Here is a 14,419-nt window from a genome sequence, read left to right as displayed (position 1 = left end):
ACGAGCGTGTATGCTCACATTGGACAGGATTGTATAGGATTAGATTAGAGTGGACTCGATTGGACTATTTGGATTGAATTGGACAGTATTGGATTGGGTGTATTTGACTGGAATAAACTACTTCATTGTACTGGATCGGATTACACTGGACTGGATGAGATTAGATTGGATTGGAGAGGAGTAGGCAGCCAAGCATCAGGCACACATGCTTTTGCTACGTATATCTTGGCCTAGCTGAGCTAAGCCACGGCCAATTTTGGGTGCATTGCCGGGAGCCTGGGTGCTTTGGGTTCATTGGCGGGAGCCTGAAAACCCCCTGCACAACACTGGACGCAGCGGGATATGTTCCAGCCTCGATGCACCGCAGCTTAGAGCCAGCGGCACTCCCAGTCGGCCATAACGCATTCGCTCGCTTTTTCTCGCCTTCGAAGCCAGATCGCATGACGCATCATGGGGTCAGGCCGCTTAACTGGCTGAAGTTGTGCAAAGCAAAAGCATGGTTTGGCTGTTTCACTTGGTAAGGCTTTCCTTGTTAGTTGGTTAGTCAAAAGCAAATGTTTAGCGCTATTTATTTATTTCATCATTTCGCTTGAGTTCGGAAACTTTTCGGAAAGGTCATGCATGGCTTCATCCGCAGCTTTTCTCAGCCTCCGCTGGGCATCTTTTGCTCTACTTATGGCCAGCCTCTGCTCTCGTTCTTGAGATTTCTCGGCAGCAAGTCGAGAGCGCTTGCGTTCTCAATCCTCATACTTGAGAATTGCAGGGCCAATCGTCATACTTGGCCCTGCGACGCCGATACACAGTCGCAACCGACGGCCGGGTCTAAACACTGTGGTCTAAATGTCTAAACACTGACGAGGTGTCTTCGGCTCCGCACTTTTCATTGCCTCCGCCGCACAGCTATACCGCGTCACGTGACGCATGACTTGGCGAGCTACATGGTTCGACGCACGACGGACCGTTCGTCGGCTCTGCCGTTCGGCGGCTCGTTCACTCCAACTCCCGGCATTGCTGTTGCATGTCACGTGGTTAAGTCGTCACGCTACGGCTGTTGCAAGACTGGGTGGTTTTCTCGCAGCCCACAACCATCGCTCCTGCTTGACCAGTCAAGCTTTCGCTTAAAAACTATTGGACGCTTCACGTGACCTTGCGAAGATGAGCCATCTGGTGTTTATGAGCTGAAACTGCCGTGCAGGTTTGCGACTTGCTCGGGGTCGGTTCAAGCCCAGCGTGCCCTGTTTTTTTCAATAGCGATAAAACGTCGTCGAACCTTTTGCGAAGAAATAGTTCATTTCGGTGGAAGGAAAGACGTAGGAAGAAGGAGGAGGATAAAACTTTACTTTGCGAAGCATTCGAGACACGCATGCCTCCTGGGTCTCCGCACGATCCCACTCGCGATCTAAACGTTCGTGTGATGTTGATCCATGGCGTATGCGGCCCGGCTGACGACGATGTTCTGTCAGACCGAGCCCGCTGACCGCAGTGAGGTCTCCCAGTCCTTTTAGGTTCGGAGAGGCACCGGCCCGGCGGGGGGAGGAGACGCAGGGCAGGATAAAAGATGTAAGGGTGGCCTTGGGGTGGGAACAAAAAGTGCATATGGGGGCTACCGGCTTAAATTTGGAAAGTAGAGCTGGTGTCGGCAGCGTTCGTGTCTGCAGGCGACGCCAGATTGACTGCTCTCTGGTATTGAGGGATGGGTGGGGTAATGGATAGATGAGGCGCTCAGCGCGAGAGTTTTCCTCATTTCTCGGCGAACATCGTAGATGCGGAGGTGGAAGCGAAGAAACCATTAGAGAGAGGGAGTGTGTGTGAAGACAATTACGGTCAAGCGGAATTCTTTAACGTGCAACCACGCGTGCCTTTGGCACCTCACCGTCGAGACGACGGCGCCACGGTCGGAATTCCATCGCTTCACCCAAAAGAGCCACAGCAACGGTTCTTTGCAGAACATTCCTTCGTACGGACGAGCCCCAAAACAGTGAAGGGCCGCAAAGCTTCAAGGCACCAAAATTCTCGCCTTCCCGGGACGCCGTTAACTAGAATGCTTGGCCACATTCGTGCCATACTGTGTTTAGAAAAGTAGTTGTAATAACTTTATTAAAACAGAGGAGTTTGGGGCACGCATGCCCCTGGGCCCCCGCACGCCCCCCCCCCCCCCCCCCTATACTCAAACGTTCATGTTCCTATGGTTCATGACGTCGGCAGTCCAGTCTGTGGCGATCTTCTGCAAACCGGGTCCTCAGAGTGTAGCAGGGTCTCCCAATCCTCCCAGGTGGTAAGGTGCTCTAGACCCCGCGGGGGAGGATCCGCCAGGCATCGGAACAGGATGTGGGCGAGGGTGGCGGTAGGGTTGCAAAGGGTGCAGGAGGGATCAGTGAGGGTGGGGTGGTAGTGAGACGCACTATAAGGGGACGGGAGGGTGCGCGTCTGGAGACGTCGCCAGAGCGTCTGGTGGTAGTTATCTAGAGATGGGTGAGGGGGGGATATAAAAGTCGCTCGGCCCAATAGGCCTGAGTTAGCTCATTGAAGGAGTGCATGCGAGCACGCGTGAATCCCGGATCGGAGGCCGCCGGCGCCCGGTTTACAGAACCTCGGGCTAACGCATAGGCGGCCTCGTTACCGGGATTCCCGGAGTGCGCAAGCACCCATATCAGCTCCACATAGCGGGGCGGGTTGGCGGCAGGCGCGCTCAGTGGGCTGAACGCAGAAACCTGAACTCTACCACGCGCAAAATTTAGTATCGCAGTTTTAGTCACAAATAATGTAGCATGCTTCCGTGTTTGCAAGTGCGTAGGCGATGGCTTTTTTCTCGGCTGCCTCCGAGGAGGTGACCGAGGGAAGGGGCGTCCCATATGGCGTCCTTTTCGGAGCCGTATTATTTGTGGAGCGCCTTAGCTCGGGCTCGGCGGCGCTGCTCGTGATACTGAGGGTGCATGTTGCGAGGGAGAGGCTTGATGAGAAGCTCTCGGTGGAGAAGGCGAGGCATAGGAAAGAGGGTAGGGTCATTCTCTAGAATGCGAATGCCTAAAGTCTCCAGGATATAGCGACCGGTTAAGGTCTTGGTGAGACGCAAGTATTGGGCTTGGCGATGAGCCTTCACAAGCTCCCCAATTGTGTTATGGAGACCAAGCTGTAGACGGTGTTCTGTGCAAGTATTGATTGAGAGATTTAGGGCCGTCTTGAACGCCGTGTGCAACACGACGTCCAAGAATTCGTTGAGTCGGAGATAGGGGACTGTGTATAAGAAACGGCTGAGGACGAAGGCGTGAATTACACGACATAGGCCGTTCTCCTTCATGCCTCTTTGATGGCCCGAAACTCGGCGGATGAGGTGCGTGATGATAAGCTCTTTATTTACTCGATATCGCGCCTGTCACCTGCTTTAGTTTCTTGAGAGCTAAGGTGTTCTTGCCATTGTGCTGGATGTGAAGTCCCAGAACCCGGAGCGTATTCACCTCTGGACGGGACGACCATCGAGTTCAATAACAATGGGTGTGGTGGGGCATCCGCGCTTCGTGGGGCGAAGTATAAGTAGCTCAGACTTCTCTGGAGAGCATGAGAGTCCGATTCCCTGGGCGTGTTCTTGTATGAGTGATGCGGCGCTTTTTAAGGCATCCTCTATGTCGCCATCGTTACCATGTGTGGTCCACAGTGTGATGTCATCCGCATAAAGGGTGTGTCTGAGATGAGGTATTGTGGACAGTTTCCGGGCGAGGGGAATGAGGGTGGCGTTGAACAGGAAAGGAGAGAGGATGGACCCCTGTGGAGTACCGATGCTCCTGAGGTCTTAGGCTGGGGAGGCAAGGGGGCCAAAATGAACCTCAGCCATGCGGTTCGTTAAAAAAGCCTGAATGTAAGTGTACATCCGTACACCTATGTTCAGGGGAGAAAGGGCATTCATGATCGTCTGATGTTCGACGCGATCAAAGGCTTTGGACAGATCCATAGCCAGGACTGCTTTTGTGTGGCCCGGAATAGCCGGGTCGAAGATGTCGTGAGTGAGCTGCAGCATGGCGTCCTGAGCGGAGAGATGGGGCGGAAGCCCACCATGCTGTGTGGGCAAAGGTCCACACAAAAATTGTCCGCCGTCTGAAGTGTCAGTCTCGCAAGTGCCACGTGCTCGAAACGTTTCCCGAGACACGAGGTAAGAGAGATTGGGCACAGGTTTTCTAGTTTAAGGAGCTTGTTATGTTTTGGTATATTACCTTGGCGCGTCGCCAGGACTGGGGGAGCGTGCCCTCCGTCCAGCATTTGTTGAAGTAGTCTGTAATCTGTGCGATTGATTTGTCATCCAGGTTGCGTAGTATAGAATTGGAGATTTCGTCAAGTCCCGATGCTGAATTCGTGCGGAGAGTCAAGAGGGCTGCTCTTACCTCCGCTTCAGAAATATCAGCGTCTAGTTCCGGGTTAGGTTTTCCTGAGTAGTGGGCCATGGGGTCAGATGTGCCGGGTGAGGCGTATGTTCGCTGAAGTGTGTCAAGGAGAGCGTCCGGGTCGCTGTTGTGTGTGTGTACGAGGCATGAAACATGGTGTTGTGTAGCGGATTTGGACTGTGTGGGATCTATGCGATGTTTAAGAAGTTGCCAAGCTCGCTTGGTGGACAGTTTGCCGGCGAGTCCGAGCGGCAGACCTCCTCTGCATGTTGCATCTGCATCTGCAGTGTGGTCAGTCGGTTTTTAAGCGTTCTGTTCAACTTGTTGCGTTTCCAACACTCAAGTAGGCTGTGGTACGACTCCCAGAGGTGGGCAAGGCGAGAATCTAGGGTGGGGGTGTCCTGTGTGGTTGTAATTAGCCGGGTATTGTGTTGGACATCGATCATAAGTGATTCTAGCCATTCTTCGATGTCCGTGATAGGTGCGTTGGAGTCGTCCTTCCGCTATGCACGGATAGCATCCCAGTTCATCAGTTTGTGGATGATGTGTGTGTAGCGGGATGTTTAAAAGGGAGCGCGATGGTAATGATGTAGTGATCGCTTCCCAGTGTGTGATGTGTTCTTGTCCAGGTGATGCCACCGAGGAAGCGACTGAGCGTCAGGTCCGGACTGGTGTCCATGGTGACGCTGGTGCCGATCCGCGTGGTTGTTTGGAAATTGCTGTGTGTAGTGCGGCGCAGCTGCTGGACTAGGTACCAAGGGGCGTCGACCACGGCCCGTAGCATAGCTGTAGCCCCAGTCGGTGTGCTGGCAGTTGAAGTCTCCTCCGATGAGGAGAGGGTGCCTGCCAGCGAGTCGGTGGAGGTGCCGTAAGAGCGTTTCCAGGGAAGACATTGGATGGGATGGAGGTGGTATATATTCGCAATGAAGATGGAGTGTACTGTGTGTGCGTGATGAATGATTTCCGTGATTACGCAGGGTGTGTATGACGTAATGGTGTGTGTTTGATGGGGGATTGAGTGGTGAACAAGAGTGGACACCCTGGGTTTGTCCGTGGCATCTGAGTGGTAGGGCATAAAACTAGAGACTGATGCCCTGGTGGCCGTATCCTGGAGAAGGATGATTCGGGGTGGCGGGGTGAGGGTAGGAACGAGTAATTGGAAAGGCACGCGCTTGCCCCGGAAGCCGCGGCAATTCCACTGAATAATAGGTAAATAGGGTTGCTGCCCCGCCATAGTGGAGCAATTGGGAGTCAAGTACGCTAGGCTTTGAAGGGGGTGGTGGTTGAGAGGGATGAAGAGGAGGTAGTTGGAGATTGATGTGCTTCAAGATAACTGTTTGCGTGTGCTCCAAGGTTTGAATGCGGGTGTCTAGGTTGGTCATTCTCATGTCGAGCGCATGAACCAGGCGTGAGAACATCGAGTCAATTTTGTTCTCGAGTTGGATGAAGAGGGAGTCGATTTTGGAATCTCTTCGGGCTTCTAATGCTTTTAGCTTTGCTTCAAATTTTGCCTCAACCTTCTCAAGGCCATCATGTGTGACTGATGGGGGTACTGATCTACGTTTCTTTTTGCAGGGGCGGTTGCATGGCTGGGGATATTGGAGAGAAGGCGGGAGGTGCGGCTGGGGAAACGAGGGTGGATGAAGAGGGCTGGTGTTGGGTCTGTATGAGGGAGGAAAGGCGGCTTACCTTCTCCCGCAGGGCCCCGAATTCCTTGTCGCGTGAATCTTCCTGGGGGGGAGAGGGAGGGCTGGTGTGGCGGGGTTTGTTTGGAGATTGCTCGAGTTGCTCGGTCAGCCCATGACATATTCTGTATGTCCTTTGCGAAGCGACGTGGAGCGGGTGGCGTTGAGTTTTGCCCTCCGAGTAGCGTCTCCGGGCGGCTTGTCTTTAGGAGAGATGTGTTGAGGTGCAGGGCTGGTTGCAAGTCTTCGCCCTTTAGCCTTGCATCTTCCCGTGCCCGTCATGTGTGCTTCTCCGAATAATATACATTCAGGAGTGCAGGAAGGGATAGCAGTCTCCTTAGAATGCGGTTTGCCACACCTCAGGCAGTTTATTCGTACGTGACTGCGTGCACACATCTGTCCTGTGGCCTGGTTGTCTGCAGTAATACAAGCGTCAATGTGGTCTCTGTAAGCGGTGCACGGTGGAGTCCGCCGCCATAAAGAACTGCGCGAGGAACCGGTCCTTCTATAAAGGTAATAAATATTGACCGAATTGCACCCATGCGTCTAGCGTCCACTATTGGAGCATGGGAACTGCTGTTCACGAGATCTTCCAGTAGCTCCCTGGGGGTTTCATTCCAGTAGGCATTCGAGATCACCCCTCTCACCGCGCCGTCCGTGGGTGGTGGAAAACATTTATATAGGATACAAATACAGGAGGTTATGCATGAGCTGACCCTGAAGGGGCCAACCCTCACCAACAATAGGTGGAGGTCCCTAGTTCGGGGCACCAGTGGCGTCTGCCGCTGCTCGGGCTCGCCCGACAAAGGCCCGTTGGGCCTTCAGGTCGGAGTAGCCGAGCAGGGTCGCCTTCCAGTCCTCCCGGGTTGGGTTGGGGTGAGGGGGGATAGCCGGATTTGAGGGGCAGGCCCACACCATGTGGTAGATGTCCGAAGACACCACTCCACAGTGCGGGCAGCTGCCAGAGAAAGCAGGGTCGAAGTGTTTTAGAGCTGCCGGGCACAGCAGTGTGTTGATATAGAGGCGGAGTAAGAGCCGCTCATCCGCCTTTGAAAGGCCTTTACATGGGCGGGGGTAAAGGCTGTGGCTAGATTGGTAGTAATTTAAGATATCTTTAAATGTATAAGCCGGATTAGGATCAGCGTCCTGGTTGGAGGGGGAGGAGGAGAAAACTTCCCGGAGAGAGAGCGCGCGGGCGGCGGCGTCGGCAGCCTCGTTTCCAGCCAGCCCCTGATGAGCAGGAGCCCAAATAATATGTCGGGTAGCGGGTTCCCCAATGTAGGAGCTATGTTGAAGTATTCGGTAGGCTAGATAAGGGGTCCAGCCCTGTTCGACGTTCCGACAGGCCCCTCGCGAGTCGGAAATTGTATATTTCTAGTCAGAGTGGCAAGCAGCCAATGCTATGGCGACCTCCTCCGCATGAGTTATGTTGCGGGCCCTGAAGCCAAGACCTTTGACTGTTTTCGCCTCGTGGACGACTGCGGCCGTGTACCACCCCCTTGGTGCGGGCCAGAGGCGTCCACATAACAAACGCCGGGTTTAGAACCATAATGGCGTGCCAGGGCTTCCGCCCGCGCCAGGCGTCTGCCATCATGGTCTTCGCGTGCCATTTTGGCGGGAAGAGGGCGTACGCGGAGGGCGCATCTCCACGGCGCTGGAATGCGTGCCCGTTCTTCCATAAGTGTCATATGTTTGATGTGGAGCCGGGCAAGGAGGCGGCGGCCCGACTGCGTCTGCGACAAACGCATATATTGATTTGTCAGGTGCGCTTCCCTCAATTCCCTGAAGGTGTTCACCATTCCCAGCGCCATGAGGCGCTGGTTTGAGGTATTCACCGGAATATCGAGGGCCCGCTTAATGATTTTGCGGAGAATGACCCCAAGGGCATCCTCATGTTGCTTCCGCAGGTGGAGATATGGAGTCGAATACAGGATTCGACTGGTTACGAAGGAGTTTGCCAGCCGCAAGGCATCCTTGCTTCGTAATCCCCCGCGTTTATTGGAAACCCGGCGGACCATGCGGCCCACCTCGTCCCCCACCTTGCGGAGTTTAGCCAATGTCGTGTCTGGCTTGCGGTGTTGGTGAATGAAGAATCCCAGTACTGGGACTTCTTGTGTTTCTGGAATTAGACCTGATTGAAGAGTAAGTAGTCGGTGCCTTGGTAATAGATTTTGGTGATTTGCACCAGCATAAGTGCGTCGGCCTGGTGTGGCGTGCTCATTGTGCACGTGCTATTGGTGGGATGAATCTGTAGCTGGGTGCGGGTGGGCTCCTGTAGTGAAGTGGTTGCGTTCAAGATTGAGACGCGGAGTTGTCGTGGCGGTACCGAGGTGCGGTGAAGTCCTCTACGGGAGCGGAAAATCACCTTATAGTCTTCAGTCGGTAGTGGCGGCTGCTGTTGTGACCTTTGTGCTGCAGCGCGTGCGGCGCGTAGTTGCTTGGATGCCTGGACCTTGATAGTGTTTTGGGTGGCAGGTGATGTAGCTCCAGCGTCTGTGGTAGGCTCGTCTGCCTCATCGGTCTGCATAGCGGAGATCTGGTGATTCTGCTGTAGTGGACGCTCCTGGGTGCGGGCGGGAACGCTAAGGATGTGCGTCCAGTTCCACGGATTGAAGTCCGAGTGTCAATAGCTTCGCCTGGCACTTGCACGTTCATGATGACTTTGCTCTTGAAGGTCGCGAGAGTAGGCCTAGCTCCCAGCGGAGCGAGGCGGCGGCTCAAGGCGAAATGGGCCGTGGGGGCCCGCAAAATGGGCAGATCGGGCCAAAAATTGGTCTGCGCGTGGCGCTCACCTTCACGGGGCTCTTGTCGGTGGAATATAGGCCACTGGTTCGGGTGACTGGCGAATTTCGCCGTCTTCACACGGAGACGTGTTCAGAAAACGTTTTCTTAGACATTAACATAACAGTGGTGAGCAATGGTCAAAACTTCTTAGGTAACGATTTGCGTTCGCGTCACTTTCATCGGATACAGTACGCAAACGCGCGCGTTAGGCGGCAGCCAATAATAAAAGTAATGGTTCACAGGAAGGGAAAGGCGTGGTATCTATCTCACTTGTGTCTGTGGACACCTGAACCGCGCCGTAAGGGAAGGGAGGAAGGTGGGAGTGAAAGTCGAAAGGGGAGCCGTAGTGGAGGGCTGCGGAGTAATTTCGACCACCTGGGGATCTTTAACGTGCGCTGACATCGCACAGCATACGGACGCCTCTTCGTTTCGCGGCAGCCAAAATAGAACCGCGCCAAAAGTGAGAATTTGATGCTTCCTAGAACGCCGCACCACATAGCATACAGAAGCAGACGCAGTACAGCAGGCACAAGCAGCGTTTCAAATTGATTTACAGGAAAGAGAAGGCACTTTATCTGACAATGCTGCGCAGACACTTTAACCGATCCGTTAGGGAAATAGTTGCCCTAATGGAGGGCTTGGGATAGCCGCTCAACGGACGCTTTCGCCTCATCGCACTTTAGCGGTCGAAAATGACCCTATGAAGGGTGTCCACCAGCTGGGAAACCGGGAATTCTCAGGAAATCTGAATTATTTTTAAACACTCAGGGAAACCTCGGGAAATTCGTGGCTATATCAGAGAAAATTAGCAGCATTTCTACCTAAAGGGTACTGAAGTCGCGATAATGCTAGCTCGTGTAAACAAAGCGGGCTGGTGTTGCAACATTGTACACTACAATAAAGCGTTGCGGCGTTTCGAGTTTCGAAGCGCGCCGAAAGCGGAGCCCGGCGTTGGGACCCGACGGCATATCAAGCACTTCCTACGTTTCGCACGTGCGCCGTTCAACGGGCCACCAGAATCCCCTTGTTTTCTTGTGTTTTTCGATAGACAGCTCCTTTCTCCCTGCTCACGGCCTTGATGGAAGCGCCCATTTTACTTCAGGGGGTGCACGCACGCGGTAGCACCAATAGCACCCGTGATGCATCGATGCAAGCGGCTCAGCTTCGTGCTCCGGCAGCCGCCGCGGCCTTCTTCTTTTGTTTCTTGTCAGTGTGAGAGCAGAGGCGCCCTTTGGCCGAACTGTGACTTTAGGTTCGAGCTTTATACTGGTCTGAAAACTGATTTATTTATAGGAAGGGAAAGGCGCGGTAACTGTCTCACTTGTTTTAGAGCGCAGCTCTTTGGCGCTCGTTCCTGGGTTTCGCGTTGGCGTCGGCGTCGGCCTCGTAACCAGCGCCTCCCCACTTTCATCCCCCGAGTTCGAGCCGGCGCTTGGCAACCGAAGCCTCGCAGGAAGCGCGGAGCAGCCGGAGAACACAAGGAAGGGGGTTTGGGGGGGGGGGGGGGGGTCGCCGGAGGAAGCGCTAGCAGCGACTGTCTGATGCCGCTGCCGCCGCTAGCGAGTCAAGACAACGTGACCGCGTAGATAATAATATTAATTGGTTCACAGGAAGGGAAAGGCGCAGTATCTGTCACACGAGTTTGTGGACACCTGAACCGCATCGTAAGGGAAGGGAGGAAGGTGGGAGTTAAAGTGTAAAGAGAGAAAGAGGAGCCGTAGTGGAAGGCTACGGAGTAATTTCGGCCACTTGGGGATCTTTAACGTGCGCTGACCTCGCACAGCACACGGACGCCTCTTCGTTTCGCCTCCATCGAAGCGCAGCCGCCGAGGTCGGGTTCGAACCCGGGTAATGCGGACAGTAGTCGGGGGCTTACCACTGTACCACCCCGGCTGGGCATGACCGCGTAGAAAAACTGATTTATTTTTTATAGGAAGGGAAAGGCGCGGTAACTGTCTCACTTGTTTTCTGTGGACACCGCAACCAAGCCGTAAGGGAAGGGAGGAAGGCGAGAGTGAAAGTGGAAAGAGAGAAAGAGGAGTCGTAGTGGAGGGCTACGGAGTAATTTCGACCACCTGGGGATCTTTAACGTGCGCTGACATCGCACAGCACATGGACGCCTCTTCGTATACCGTTCCTCTCGCTCGTAACGCGTCCCACGGCTGTGACAACCTCGCGAGGCACTTGTATAGATCTCGTCTTTGAGAATCAAGCATTGGTGTACCAAGTCGAACATATATCAGTCTATTTCTCCGACCACAAAGCTTCCTTCATGCCCCGCCGGGGTGGCGCAGTGGTTAGGGCGCTCGACTACTGTTCCCAAGGTCGCGGGATCGAATCCCGGCCTCGGCGGCCGCTTTTCGATGGAAGGCGAAAAGCCAGGCGCCCGTGTGCTGTGCGATGTCAGTGCACGTTAAAGAACCCCAGGTGGTCGAAATTTCCGGAGTCCTCCACTACTGCGTCTCTCATAGCCTGAGTCGCTTTGGGACGTTAAACCCCACAAACCAACCAACCAACCAGCTTCCTTCATGACTGTCAAGAACTGTTAGTGGAGTCTTTGTTAAAGGAATACATGTGAAAAATAAAAAAAAAAAATCTGTGATAGCGCATACATGTGTTGCTCGATTTCTTTGCCTCAATCTATCGAAAAGGTGAAACAGCTTATTTGCTGCGCTCAAATTTCGCATTAGGTAGTAACGTAATCGTCGGTAATTTTTTTTTGTGGACACCGCAACCGCGCCGTAAGGGAAGGGAGGAAGATGGGAGTGAAAGTGGAAAGAGGGAAAGAGGAGCCGTAGTGGAGGGCTACGGAGTAATTTCGACCACCTGGGGATCTTGAATGTGCGCTGACATCGCACAGCACACGGACGCCGCTTCGTTTCGCCTGCGGTAACTGTCTAACTTGTTTTTCTGTGGACACCGCAACCGCGCCGTAAGGAAAGGGAGGAAGATGGAAAGAGAGAAAGAGGAGCCGTAGTGGAGGGCTACGGTAGTTTCGACAACCTGGGGATCTTTAACGTGCGCTGACATCGCACAGCACACGGATGCCTCTTCATTTCGCCTCCATCGAAACGCAGCCGCCGAGGTCGGGTTCGAACCCGGGTACTCCGGCACAGTAGTCGGGCGTCTTACCACTGCACCACCACGGTGGACTCCGTCCGTCTGATGAAAACCATGGTCCTCTCATGATTGATTGAATGTCCTTTATTGAATGGGAAGGCTCATGGCCATGGATGGGGATTATGAAATTTGCTAAAGATAGGCGCGACAACGCGCCATCGTGTTATCCGCAATCAGTGATGGAGCGCGGACGCTCCGCGATGGGCTGATAGCGGTCGGAAACGGCGTTGCCGGTGGTGTTCAGCACGACAGGAGAGCGAACGATTTCCTCGAGGCGATTGCTTTTGCGTACGAGCATCGTAATCACGACGATGCAGATGAAAAAGTGATACCTAATCAGATTTCGTGGACGCGACAGGTCGAACGCTCAGAAAAGTTAACGGCGCAGCGATAGCGGCAGTCGCGAAACGGCATCACGCAGGGCATGTGGAATCGGAAACCTTTTCGAAATAAATTTCTTTGATTTGCAGGGGCAATTATCAATTATCTTGACGGGAAATGGTGCATTCGCAGCAAAAACCAGTAATAACTCATCTTATCGGCTTGCTGTTAGCCTTGGTAATTAAAAGTATGCATAACATTTTTCGCCAATTTCTTAAATTTTGGACACAGTCACCATTTTGGAGGAGCGATATCTCGGCTTCTATAGCAGCTATTGGTTTAATTGCTTTGTTTTGTTTTTTTTTTTTGCCAGAAAGATACTCATATAAGTTCTGCAGCAACACTTTTTTTAAACCACTGCTTTTTTCCAAAATTATCGATATAAATACTTAGTCCCAGTCGCCACAATGAGCATTTTCTTTGCCACGTTTGACAGGCCATAACCTCCTTGCAAATCAGTCTAGAGTGTTCATTTATGCTTTATTGCAGTCATTAGTGATTCAAGATCATAAATTAAAAGCATAAATTTAAAATATAGTTTTAGAAGGGAGTAATCTCGTTCTCTCAAAACGCACATTTTTGTCTTCATGCTCATTTGCAGAAACGATGTCTCTGCCTTTAATGGAGGTAGAACCAAACTGTTGTTGTTGCATATAGCTAAATGTGCAAAGCACACAATGTTAGGAACAGGTTTTGCGGTTTACATTTCAAAAGTTTTCCAGTTTTGCTCTAGATCAGGCAGTAGAAAACCCACGTTCGGAACAGTGGACATTGAACTGCTATAAAATCGCTAATATTCGTTGCATCAAAAAAGTGCTCCTAACGTTTTTTCCTTATGCTTTCTAACATGTTTATGTGAATATTTTTGCATTGTGGTTATTTTTTTATTGTTTTTGCAAATTATGAATAATTAATTTCAATTTCTTTTGAACTAATTGGCCAATTGGAAAAATTGAACATATTTCAAATCGGTGCAAGAAACGGAATCAGAATACCAAGTTCCTTCAAGTTTGATGAAAATTAAGAAAGTAGATTTATCAGCCAGTCCCCTCTTAACAAGCTTACTGGAGAGGGATAGCATCAGGCATTATTTATTGTGTCAACCCGTGTTATCATAAAAAAAGGTAAAGTGTCACTGAGGGAATTTTACAAATGCGCTCAGGGAAAACCTGGAAAACTCAGGGAATTTGGAAACAACAATTTCGTAGACACCCTGCCTGTGGCTCTTTCAAGCCAAACCTAAGTGTATTCATGCCGATGTAGCTCTTGCGTAGCTCCAGGTTTAGCCACAAATTAAATCACAGCTAATCTTTTTCCTGCGAACCGATTATAAGATAATTATGAAAAGACCGCGGATTGAAAAGGCGGTGTTGCAGAGGCTATCGCTGCAACACTCGCTGGTGTCGCTCTATATCACTAGGGTCAAGCCATGCTTAAACCCGCACAGTGTTCGTTTGCGCTACGTTTCGTGCTTGTGTCTGTTTATGAGTTTGTGCACGTGTGGGCACGTGCACAAACCGTATGCTCTACCACAAGGATCGAACCCCGTACCTCTTCGTTCACGTGCACGTCTGTGTTCATGCGCTCCGCAAAAAAGATATGATGAGTGCTTGGGCTCACGCGCGAGCGCACCAGCGGCATGTGGTGAGCATTTGTGTAAATCACTTCGTAATTTTTTTTGCTAGGCAGAGGGCGACACGTATGTTTGACCGCTGAATTTTTCTGTGTGATGCAGCTGCCTAGAAGGTACGACATACTACACCACTGATGATGGCATCAATAATTTATGGTGGTGTCTACACGCAGAAAATTATATATACTCTGTCTGGACCTATCACATCGAGACAGATGACAGACAGGGAGATAAATGCAAACACTGTGGGGAAAGAGGGACCCTCAATCACGTAATTTTGGAATGTGCTAGCTCCCAGGGGGCTAAGACAAAAATAGATAGTAGAGAAGCCTGGGAAACCCTTCTGCGGAGCTTATAGGGTGCCAACTCTGCAGAAGCAAGCCATCCGTCTGGCGAAAGAGGCCACGAGGATCCAAGACCTCTTTGCCTGCCTCTAATCGCGG

The sequence above is a fragment of the Amblyomma maculatum genome, chromosome 9 (genome assembly GCF_055883805.1).
Source record: "Amblyomma maculatum isolate TAMU_Amacu chromosome 9, ASM5588380v1, whole genome shotgun sequence".
Taxonomy (NCBI): domain Eukaryota; kingdom Metazoa; phylum Arthropoda; class Arachnida; order Ixodida; family Ixodidae; genus Amblyomma; species Amblyomma maculatum.
The sequence above is the reverse complement of the archived record's forward strand: the minus strand, read 5'-3'. Positions refer to the sequence as shown.